The sequence below is a fragment of the Aphelocoma coerulescens genome, chromosome 5 (assembly GCF_041296385.1).
Source record: "Aphelocoma coerulescens isolate FSJ_1873_10779 chromosome 5, UR_Acoe_1.0, whole genome shotgun sequence".
Lineage (NCBI taxonomy): Eukaryota > Metazoa > Chordata > Aves > Passeriformes > Corvidae > Aphelocoma > Aphelocoma coerulescens.
This window is the reverse complement of record NC_091019.1, coordinates 66899622-66910320: the sequence shown is the minus strand read 5'-3', so window position 1 is coordinate 66910320 and position 10699 is coordinate 66899622.

The window sequence follows — 10699 nt, the reverse complement described above, 5'->3', positions numbered from 1 at the left end:
GTGGTGTAAAAACAAAGGAATCTGTGTTTGAAGGACACTTCTTGCCTCAAAAGGGCCGAAATCCTCTGTTTCAGGGCTTTCAAAGCAAAGCCTTTGTGTTCTTTTTGATCTGTGCCTAATGAATCATCACAAAGCGCATTTGCATTTTGGTTAAAGATAATCCGAGCTCAAATGCAACATCTAAAGCCATTAGAAATAATACTAACAATAATAATAACGATAATAATATGATGTATTTATTGTTGATTTCTTTATTGCCACTGCTTTGCTGGGCCTGCTTAAACCTGGGAATTTTTTAGTCACTGGAAAACCTTTTGTAACCATTTAAACTTGAAAGTTCTCAGCTTTAGCCACAGACAGACTGTGGGGTTCCTTTGGGAAATCCCTTCCCATCTTTTGCTTGGGGTTTGTTGTCCTCACCTTCCCTCATTCGCTGCCCTGAGCCCCAGGAATTCTGGCCGAGCCTGGCAGGGAGCGGGAGGAAGGAGCTGTGAGGGCAGGAGGGCTGAGTGGATCCTTTAATGTGACTGAAAGATGTCCTGTTGGGACATTTCCTGTGCTGACACGCCACAAACTTGGGGTTTTGGAGGCTTTTCCCATAAAAAAGCAGCTCCTTGGCTCCCTATCCCAACAATTCCATGATATTTCTTTGTTTTGGTGTAAAGCTGGGCTGCTCTCAGCATCCCTCAGCAATAACGAGATCTTCTGAACTCCTCACGCTCCTAAAAATCTTATTTCTATTCCTGGATTATAAAACCCTTTAGAACCCCATATTTTTAGCTCCTCTGAAGGTATTTACCCACTTAACCAAATAGATTCATTTTTTTTTCCCCCAACACCGCACTGCAAATCCTTTATTTAACAGCAGCCGTCGCAGAGATATTGCCTTGAATAAATATCTCATTTCCTCTACATGCCTGACAATAACAGGCTGCTGCTGGAAGTTTTATTATCCCATCCAGGACCTATCAGCAAATAAAAATTACACTAAACCTGACAAGAGAATTACGTTCATTATGTTTGGGTACAGACTATTTGCAGCCCCTACAGAAATGAATCTTCCCAAGTGCCCCTCGAAGGTTTTTTATTTCATTCTTGCACGAGGAATTCTCTTGGAATTACGGTGAGCTAAGTGGGACCGGTTCATTTTGTGGGTTTGTTTTGAAGCTGGCAAGAATTTGAGGAAATGTTTCCATGTGGAGCCCCCCTGCTTAGATGGAGTGGAATTATTTAAATGACGTAAAATTATTTGCATTTTAATATGAGGAACAGGAGGGAGGTTTAGTCCTGTTTGCTCGGTGCTGTTCAAGGGGCAAAGTAAAATTTGCTGCTGAAAACGCTGAAAATTGAGAGGGAAAATCTGCTGAGGGCGAGGTAGGAGGGCTGGAATTCCTGTGGGATGGAATATCCTGAGTGGGAAAGGATCCCAAGGATCATCCCTGCATCCCATCCCACCCTGTGCATACCTGGGAGCGTTGTCCCAACACTTCTGGAGTTCTGGCAGCCTCGGGAATGTGCCCATTCCTTGGGGAGCTGTTCCAGTGCTTATCCCACCCTCCTAAAATCCATCCCAAACCCCTGGCACAGCTCTGGCCATTCCCTGGGAAAGGGGAACGAGTGCAGATTGGAGACTGCAACATTTGGGAAGAGAAGGGGAGCTGAGGAATCTCTGGATCCTGTGGAAGTCACTTCCCTGGTTTCCCTTCAGAGCTGGTTCGGGATGTGGCTGCAGAGTCTCATCCTTTGGGAGAAAATGCGGTGGAACTGGATTAAAAGGGAAAAACTTCCTGTCTGCTGAGGGTGAGGAAAGAGCTCTTCGGGTTCCCTGAGAAGTATCAGCTGGCAAGGCTGGAATTGAACCCCTTTGGATCCAGTGTTAAGAAATGGGTGTTGGAGTTCCCACCAGGATCTGTTTGCAGATCCCTTTGGCTGTGGGGTCAGCAGAATGTGCTGCTCCTCTGGGATTGACCCAACATGGGAACAGCTCCGGGGGCTGCAGCTCCCAAATGTGGCCAAATGCAGAAGAAAGAAAGGGGAAAGGATGGGAGGAGCTGGATGTGAGCAGGGTTGTGCCCACCACGCTCCTGAGGATCCCATGTGGGATCCTTGGATTGTGCAGCTCTGGGAACAGGGAGGAGGTGCCGGAGGTGCCTCACCACAACTTGGCCTCTGGTTTACTCCCAGCTGCTGCACTGCCTGGTCTGGTTTTTGGGATTGCCTGGTCTGGTTTTTGGGATTGCCTTTCCCTCAGTGGCCTTTTGGGAAGAGTGGAGAATCCTCTGGGAGCAGGAGCTGCTCCTCTCTCCCAGAATCCCAGACTGGTTTGGTTGGAAGGGGCCTTAAATCCCACCCAGCCCCAGCCCTGCCATGGGCAGGGACACCTCCCACTGCCCCAGGCTGCTCCCGGCCCCAATGTCCAGCCTGGCCTTGGGCACTGCCAGGCTGTTCCCACACAATCCCAGTGCTCCTGGATCACCAGGCCAAAGCCTCCTCTGCTCCTGGTGCTGGTGCTGGATCTGCCAAGAGGGATGAGCCCTTGGAGAGGGCACAGAGCCCTCATCCATCAGTGGCCGCTGCCCTTTGGCTTGGAATTCCCAGCTCTCCATCGTCTTAGCCAGGAAATAAATCCAAGTCCGTGCTCTCCCCACGGAAGGGCAGCAGCTGGAAGCATTTTGGGTGGCATTTGGAGTTTTCCATCAGGGATTCCTGATAACCTCTCTGAGCTACCAAATGCTCTGTTCTCCATAAAAAGCAAAATCAGCTGGAAAAGGGGGGTTGGGATCCAAAGGACAAGCCAAGCATTCCCACATTTCTGGGGCAGGGCTGGCTGGTGCCTCATTCCAGGTCTCGAGCAGCTGTTTTTCCACACAAAAGAGCAGCCAAGTGCTGCACAACGCCCTCGCTTTTCCCGAGGATGTTGAGGATTAGGGAAGGAGGCTCCTGCTCGAAGCCACTGCTCTTGTTCCCAAGGAATTCCTAGGTTTGGGGTTGGATTTAGGGTTAGGGTCGGGTTTAGGTTTTGGTTTAGGGTTTGGGTTTATTGTTAGGGTTTCGGTGTCGGTTAAGGTTCAGGTTATGTTAGGTTTAGTTTAGGGTTGGGTTTGGGTTGGGATTATGGCTAGAGTTAGGATTAGGTTTTGGGTTAGGTTTAGGTTAGGGTTAGGCCTCGACAGAGGTTGTTTCTCTTTCTTTGGTTCCTACAATCCCACAGAAATAGGGGCTCTTTCCCTCCCTTCTCCTCTCCAATCCTGCTGGTTGTAAAGGCCCCCATGCAGTTCCTACGTGGCAATTTTGACTTTAAAAAGGGGAAAACTTCTCTCCTGCGCAAGGTGGAGATTCCAGCTGCTTCTGAGCATTCCTGGGATTCTCAGGGTGGAAAAAGCCTTTCTGGGGATGGGAAGGAGTCATTTTGCTGCCCAGCTGGAGTGGGCCGAGGGTAATTTTGTGGAATAATTTGGACTGGAGTGTTCTCTCCGTTTCCCATCTCTCCTGGATTGGCTGCAGTCCATCACTGTAATTGCCTTTCCCTGGTCACTGGGATTTATATGCTTGTCTCCCTCATAATAAAAGATTGTAGGTACAACCTTTCTCTTTTATTTGGATTAGGAATCTTTTTTTCCGTCTCCTGGAAAGGTCACCGTGTCCCTTTTCCCAAAACCGAGAGTACATTTTAATTTGGGAGCATTAGAGCAGGAATGGGAGGCAGTTTTCCTGGATTTCAGGTCTATTATTCCCATGCCCGGGCTCAGCTTATATTGATAGGAAGGGGTTTTTTGGATGGACAGAGCTGATCCTCTTAAATTCAAACAGGATCCCACAGTTTGGATCTGTTATCCAAGTGACATGGATTCAGCATGGAAAAGAAGGAAAATGTGCAAAGGGCTCATTGCTTCCCCTGGAATTGCTCCGAGAGGCGTTTCCCAGATTTCTCTGAGGGGCTGCAGCTCTCCCAGGGTGGTTCCTGAGGGGATTTACTGACATTTATTGGGAGCAGCTGGATTTGCCCATCGGAGTGATAAGAGCCACCCAGCTGGGCATTGATCCAACCATTGGAGGTTGGATTGTTGGGAAAAAAATCAATTTATAAAATGATTTTCCTGAACTGGTAAAGGTTCTGCACACGAGGTCTGAGCAGCAGAGGAACAATGGGACAAGGAAATGATTTGGGGATGGAAAAAAATCCAAATTCCCTTCGGACTGCACTTCAGCAGCACTCTCAGCCTCTTGGATTTTTGGGATGAGTTTCCAGTTCTGGATGCAGGAGCGATCCCTGCTGTGACAAACACAGTGCAGGTACCAGAGGCTCCCTGCTGCGTTTTGCTTTATTTTGATGTGTTTTCAATAATTCTGTCAGGCCCACTGGAGCTTTGCCTTTTGCTCCTTTCCGTGCTTTTTGTGGAGTTTTTTTCAGCTGTACCGGAGAAAAATCCCAGCTTGTATTTCACCAACCCCACAAACAATTAACTCCTCAGCCCGGGCTGACTTAATGTGCAACTAATTTATTTTGTATCTACTGCAGAGGCAGCAGAGGAATCAATAAGCCAAATGCAGTGGAATTTTAATTTATTGCCTTCAGAAGAGCAAAGCAAACAAAAACCTCATCAAAGTTTAATATTTCACCGTTAGTTTTTTCAATAATGGATGCACTCCGGAAAGGCCGCGCTGGAGTGTTGGTTTTCCACGGATCTGAGTGCAGGGAAGATGTTTCTCATCTATAAATCAGAGCAGCTGAACCCAAACAAAACCAATGCCCTCCTCTTAGTCTTGGTCTTAGTTCAGAACTTGATTTAGCAAAATTTGTCTTGGAATTTTTTTTCCCGGAATTGTTTTGCACCTTGAGGTTTTTATTTCGGGTTTTCAAGGAAAAATCTCTTCCTGTTGATTTTTCACATGAAAGGTGGGATCCCACTGGGGTGGTTATCAATAAATAAATCCAAATTTAGGAGCATTTATCACTGCTGACCCTCATGATGTCGATCTGCTTGGATTGATGGAAAAAAACGATGGAAATATCCACAGTGGGATTTTCAAGGAGATTTCAGATGCAGGCTGGATCAAAGCTGGGGCAGCTGGGATAAAAAATAAGAGAATTTCCAGTTTTTCTGCCTCGCTGACCAGGTGAGCTCCAGGAGTGTGGAGAGGAACTGTCCTTGGAGGGAGCTGCTGGGGGGGCTCAGACCTTTGGGAGATGATGAAATTCCAGTAAAAGCTGGAATGCAGAGCAAGGACGTTGTCCCAAGGTGGCTGTTCCAGCATTTTATTACCTTTTAGCTGGAAACCCCTTGTATTTTCATTGTTGCCTCTAAATCCTGAATCTCTTCCCAACCCCTCTCACCCTGCGAGCCCCAGCACACAGAGAGTAGCTGATGATCCTGATTTATCCAGGGTTTTTTACATTTTAGGGGCTGTTTCCCTTCCCCTCCCGTGTGACTTTTCCAGGTTTCCCTCAGAATCCAAATCCTCTAAATCCATCCCCTCTCCTCTACTCGACGCTCCCCAGTTAATTTGGGTTTTGTAGGGCTGAGAGCTCCAGTTAATAAAGCTCAACCTGGTAGTTCCTGCTGCTTTGTGAACCCTCTTCCCACAATTCCCGCCACTAAAAGTTCTCCATCCTCTTTCTCCTGAATATTGAATTTTATTCAAATGTTGAGTGATGTTTTGTGCTTATGGAATCCCACTGGTTCCTTTCTGGATCCTCTCCACTCCTGATGCACCTGAGGTTTTATTCCTGGTCTCCCAAGGTGCCTGTGGTGTGTCCTGGTTTTTTGTCTTTTACAGCTTTTGTAGTTGTCCTTTTTTATTCCTTTATTTAGCTCATTTGGGAAAGCAGGGAATGAAAGCACAAAACCCAGGAAATTCCACCTCTCCTTGCCCCGCTCTGGCAGTTTAACAACATTCATGGGGCTGTCTCCCAAAATATTTTGGGGAATGAGGATGCAGATGATTGAGTTGGAAAATAATGAAGTATTTTCTACTTTTCTGACCACAAGACTCAGTGCCAGGAGCAAAGGGAGTTAAATGCCTTAAAATACAAACATTTGGGTTGGAAAAGAGCTCCAGGATTGAGTCCAAGCTGGGACTGTCCCCACCTTGTCACCCAGCCCAGAGCCCTGAGTGCCAGTGCCGGTCATTAATGCCACATCCAGTTGCTAAAAGCTGTCCCCGAGTGATGGTGTGAAGATTATAAAGAGATCAAGGTTCTCTTTTAACACAGAAAAAAGCATTTCTGGCCATATAATCTGCATGTCATTTGCATTTCATTTTCAGCTGTGCTTTACGGTGCAGGATAAGCAAAAGGTTGGAGTAATAAAATGAAGCTTCCAGGAGAAGGACGGGGATTGAGGGGAGGATTGTGTGGATCCATCCCTGCTGGGAGTGACTTGCAGGGCTGGGAGCTGCAGGGATGGGGCTGCTCCTCCACCCTGGAGCCCAAACCCAGGGCAGAGTTAATGGGCTGTAAAAACATGGATGGAATGGGAGCAGGATCCATGCTGGGCATTGTCTGAGGGCTGAAGGATCACGGTGAGAGAGGCGGGGAGGTGAGGGAAGAACCGACTTCGGGAAGTGCAAAGAATTCCTGAGGGGAGGATGTGGAACAGGAACAGTGTGAGCTGCCCTGAGTCAGGAGGGCAGGAATCCCACAGGGAATATCCCAGGGCCCTGGGCAGGTGTCCCACAGGAATATCCTTCTCTTTATCAGCAGTCACAGCAAATGGCTGAGGAGTTTCCAACTGGAACACGACCTGTCAGGAGCAGATTGCAGTTTCATGGAATCCCAGAATGGTTTGGGTTGGAAAAGGACCTTAAATCCCACCCAGTGCCCCCCCCTGCCATGGCAGGGACACCTCCCACTGTCCCAGGCTGCTCCCAGCCCCAACGTCCAGCCTGGCCTTGGGCACTGCCAGGGATCCAGGGGCAGCCACAGCTGCTCTGGCAATTCCAGCCCAGCCCCTCCCCACCCTCCCAGCCAGCAATTTCTTCCCAATATCCCATCTGTCCCTGCCCTTTGGCAGTGGGAAGCCATTGCCCCTCATCCTGGCACTCCATCCCTTGTAAATAATCTCTCTCCATCTTTTCTGTTGGATTCATCAGGTCCTGGAAGGTACAACCATAGTCATGTACATGTCTTTGCCAGAGCAGCTGTGGCTGCCCCTGGATCCCTGGCAGTGCCCAAGGCCAGGCTGGACATTGGGGCTGGGAGCAGCCTGGGACAGTGGGAGGTGTCCCTGCCATGGCAGGGGTGGCACTGGGTAGGATTTAAGGTCCTTTTGAACCCAAACCATTCCGGGATTCCATTGTAGGAAATACTGAAAATCCAGACTTTCTGAAGCTGAGGCTCAGGGCTGCCTCTCGGAGGAGCCAGAAAGGGGAAAATGGGCTGCCAGGAACCCCGGGAGATGCAACACCAATTAAAGGCAAATTCCTGCCCTGGGAAGGGACAACTGCAGGCACCAGCAAGGGAAGGGAGCTCTGCAGGAAGGGACCTGCAGGAAAAGTCATTGGAGTGGTTGGAGTTTTGGGATGAGATGCAGGGGAAACAAGTTTGGATGAGTGAAGTGCTAATCAGGGATCAGGAGAATTAAATCACCCCTGGCAGTGCACAGGCTCAGACGGGGGCTCAGAGCTGAGGTTTGATCTCCAGCCTTGAGATCAGACCTCGGCTGGACGAGGGTCTGAGCAGCCTGACCTTATTTCCAGATTAGATCTGACTTCAGAGCTGGCCTTGCTTTGGGCGAGGGCTGAACCTGAGACTTCTGGAGGTCCCTCCTGCCCTGGATTTCCTGATTCTATGGGAGGTGCTGGAAAACCTCCCTGTGCTGAGGGCTCAGAGGCCGTGTGCTGGTTAAAGCTCTAAAATAGTCGGATATTTCCTCCCAGTGAATGCCCTGTCCCTAAAAATCAGGGATTACAGTGCCAGCAGCAGGAGGGGCTTCCAGACCCCAGGACATCTCTGTGGCCAAGGTGGGGTGGGCAGGATGGGCACTGTGACCCTGGGCAGGTGTCACCTGAGTTCTGTGGGGACAGAGATGATGCCCCTCGACGCAGATCAAGCAGTGCTGTGCTTGGGGGAACAGGGAGTCAGTGCTGGGAGGAGCAGCCCAGGGAGCTGGGAAGGGGCTGGAGCCCCAGGAGCGGCTGAGGGAGCTGGAAAGGGGCTGGAGAATTCCTGAGGGAGCTGGAAAGGGGCTCAGGCTGGAGCAAAGGAGGTTCAGGGGGGACCTTGTGGCTCTGCACAAGTCCCTGACAGGAGGGGGCAGCCGGGGGGGTCGGGCTCTGCTCGCAGGGAACAGGGACAGGAGGAGAGGGAACGGCCTCAGGCTGGGCCAGGGCAGGCTCAGGGTGGACAGCAGCAGGAATTTCCCCATGGAAAGGGTGCTCAGGCCTTGGCAGGGGCTGCCCAGGGAGCTTTGGAGTGCCCATCCCTGGAGGTGCCCAAGGAATTCCTGGAGGTGGCACTCAGAGCTCTGGGCTGGGGACAAGGTGGGCATCGGGCACAGCTGGGACTCTGACCTTGGAGGTCCTTTCCAACCTCAGTGATCCCGGGATTCTGTGGCTGCAGGCCTGAGCCTGGATGTTCTCCTGGATGTTCTCCTGGATGTTCTCCTTTCCCATGGAGATGGATGCTGAGCTCTGCACTTCCTCGGGAAGCTGCGTGGGGATCTCAGTCCTGCTGAAGCTCCTGCTGCCCTCCTGTCCCTGCCGGGGCATTCAGGGCTCTCATCCCTCATTTCCTGCAGCCCTTTGGGGTGGCTGTTTAATGAGCAAGTTGATTATTGGTGTAATTATGTTTTGGAGAGCCTGCCTGAGCATTGTATCAGAGCAGCAGCACAACCAGACTCCCTGAAAACGCGGTGCTTCCGAAGCAGCGGGGAGGAGACCCCTCTCATCAGGTCATTGGCTAATTAAGCAGGGAATTTGAGGATTTCATGGATTCAAAGGCTGCTTTTAAATCCGTTGCACAGCCAAGGTGGGGCTTGGCTTGCTGTTGTTTGCCTGAAAATAAAACGTCTGGAGTTGTCTTGGATTTCATTTGTTTTTGTGCCTTGTGTGTTCTGGAAGATTGGCTCAAGGGAATTGGGAATTCAGCACTGGATATGAGGCTGGGATGAGTGGGGCAGTACAAGACTGCGTTGTTTTCCTTCACCTGTGGAATTTGTGTATGGATATGAATCCTTTCTGTCGTTGTGAGGAGTGGAAAGCTATAGAAAAATAAGGAACAGCTCCAGGATCCCAGAGAAAAAAATAAAATAATAATAAAAAAGTAAAAAAAAAAGTAAAATAAAATAAAATAAAGTAAAATAAAGTAAAAATAAAGTAAAATAAAATAAAATAATAAAATAAAACAAAATAAAGCAAAATAAAATAAAACAAAATAAAATAAAATAAAATAAAGGAAAATAAAATAAAACAAAACAAAACAAAACAAAATAAAATAAAATAAAATAAAATATTTACTTGGTACCATGATTTATGGGATCATTCTGGAAGTGAACCAACTACAATCCCAGGGTTCTTAGGGGATGTTTTGGAGATTAATTTTAAGGAAGAAGGGATAAATAGCTGAACAAGGACAAGGCTTGGATGGGTGGAGCTGGTCTCCATAGAGTTCATCCAAAATTTAATTTCACGTTTGCTTTTAGTGGCATTCACTTCTTCCTTCCTTGGATTTTCTGGTGGAGTGTGTTTAGATGGACCCTGGCCAGTTTGTTGTGTGTGGAGCCTTTTACAGGGGCAGGGACAAAGCCCAAAGGCAAAGATTCCAAGCCCGGCAGTTTGTTCCCAGCAGAATTACTGGTCTGTTCCTCTGCTGGTCTGGGCCTACCTGGAATATCTCAAACACTGAAACATCCAAGGACCTTTGCCACAGGCGTTGGAGGAGGGGACAGGGACATCCCCAGGCAGCCTGGGGGAGGTCAGGTTTGAAGCCGAAGGAGGTGGCCAAGATCCCAAAACCATGGAATTGTTTGGGTTGGCAAAACCCTCGGAGATCATGGAGTCATTAAACCAGCATGGCCAAGCCACATCCACAGGGGACCGGGACTCCACCAGTGCCCTGGAGGAGGAATCAGTGAAGGAATTTTCCCAATGTCCACCTAAACCTCCCCTGGCACAGCCTGGGGCCACCCCTGTTCTATTACCGCTGACCTGGGCCCTAGGGTGTATCACCGTGTCCCACAGCCATAGGGAGGAGGAGGAGAAGATCCAGCAGGCAGGAATTGGGCAGCAAGATTGATTTATTTAATTATTTTACAAACTCTTTTATAGACTTTTTTCTTCATAGTCTAATTGGATAAAGGATCAGCCACCCCCTTGGGGTGATTGGCTAAAATCCTAAAACATCCATTGTCAGAATATTTTTCTACTATACCATAAACAAGACTTTTCAAGGTTGCAGGTGGCTTGGTTGTTTACATTCCCTGCCACCTCTTCTGTGAGAGAGAAAAATCTCTCATGGACTTAGAAAATAACAAGAAAATCCTCTCTAACAGCATTTTTGTATCTACAATGTTCCCTGGGAATGATCCCATCATTCCCCTGGGAATGTCCTCCCTCCTCCTGTCAGGGAGTTGTGCAGAGCCAGGAGGTCCCCCCTGAGCCTCCTTTGCTCCAGGCTGATCCCGGACAATGAGCCGTGTCCACGGATCCATGGCCTGGCCACCATTCCGGTGCAGCAGGCTCATGGAATTGTGCTGTTTCC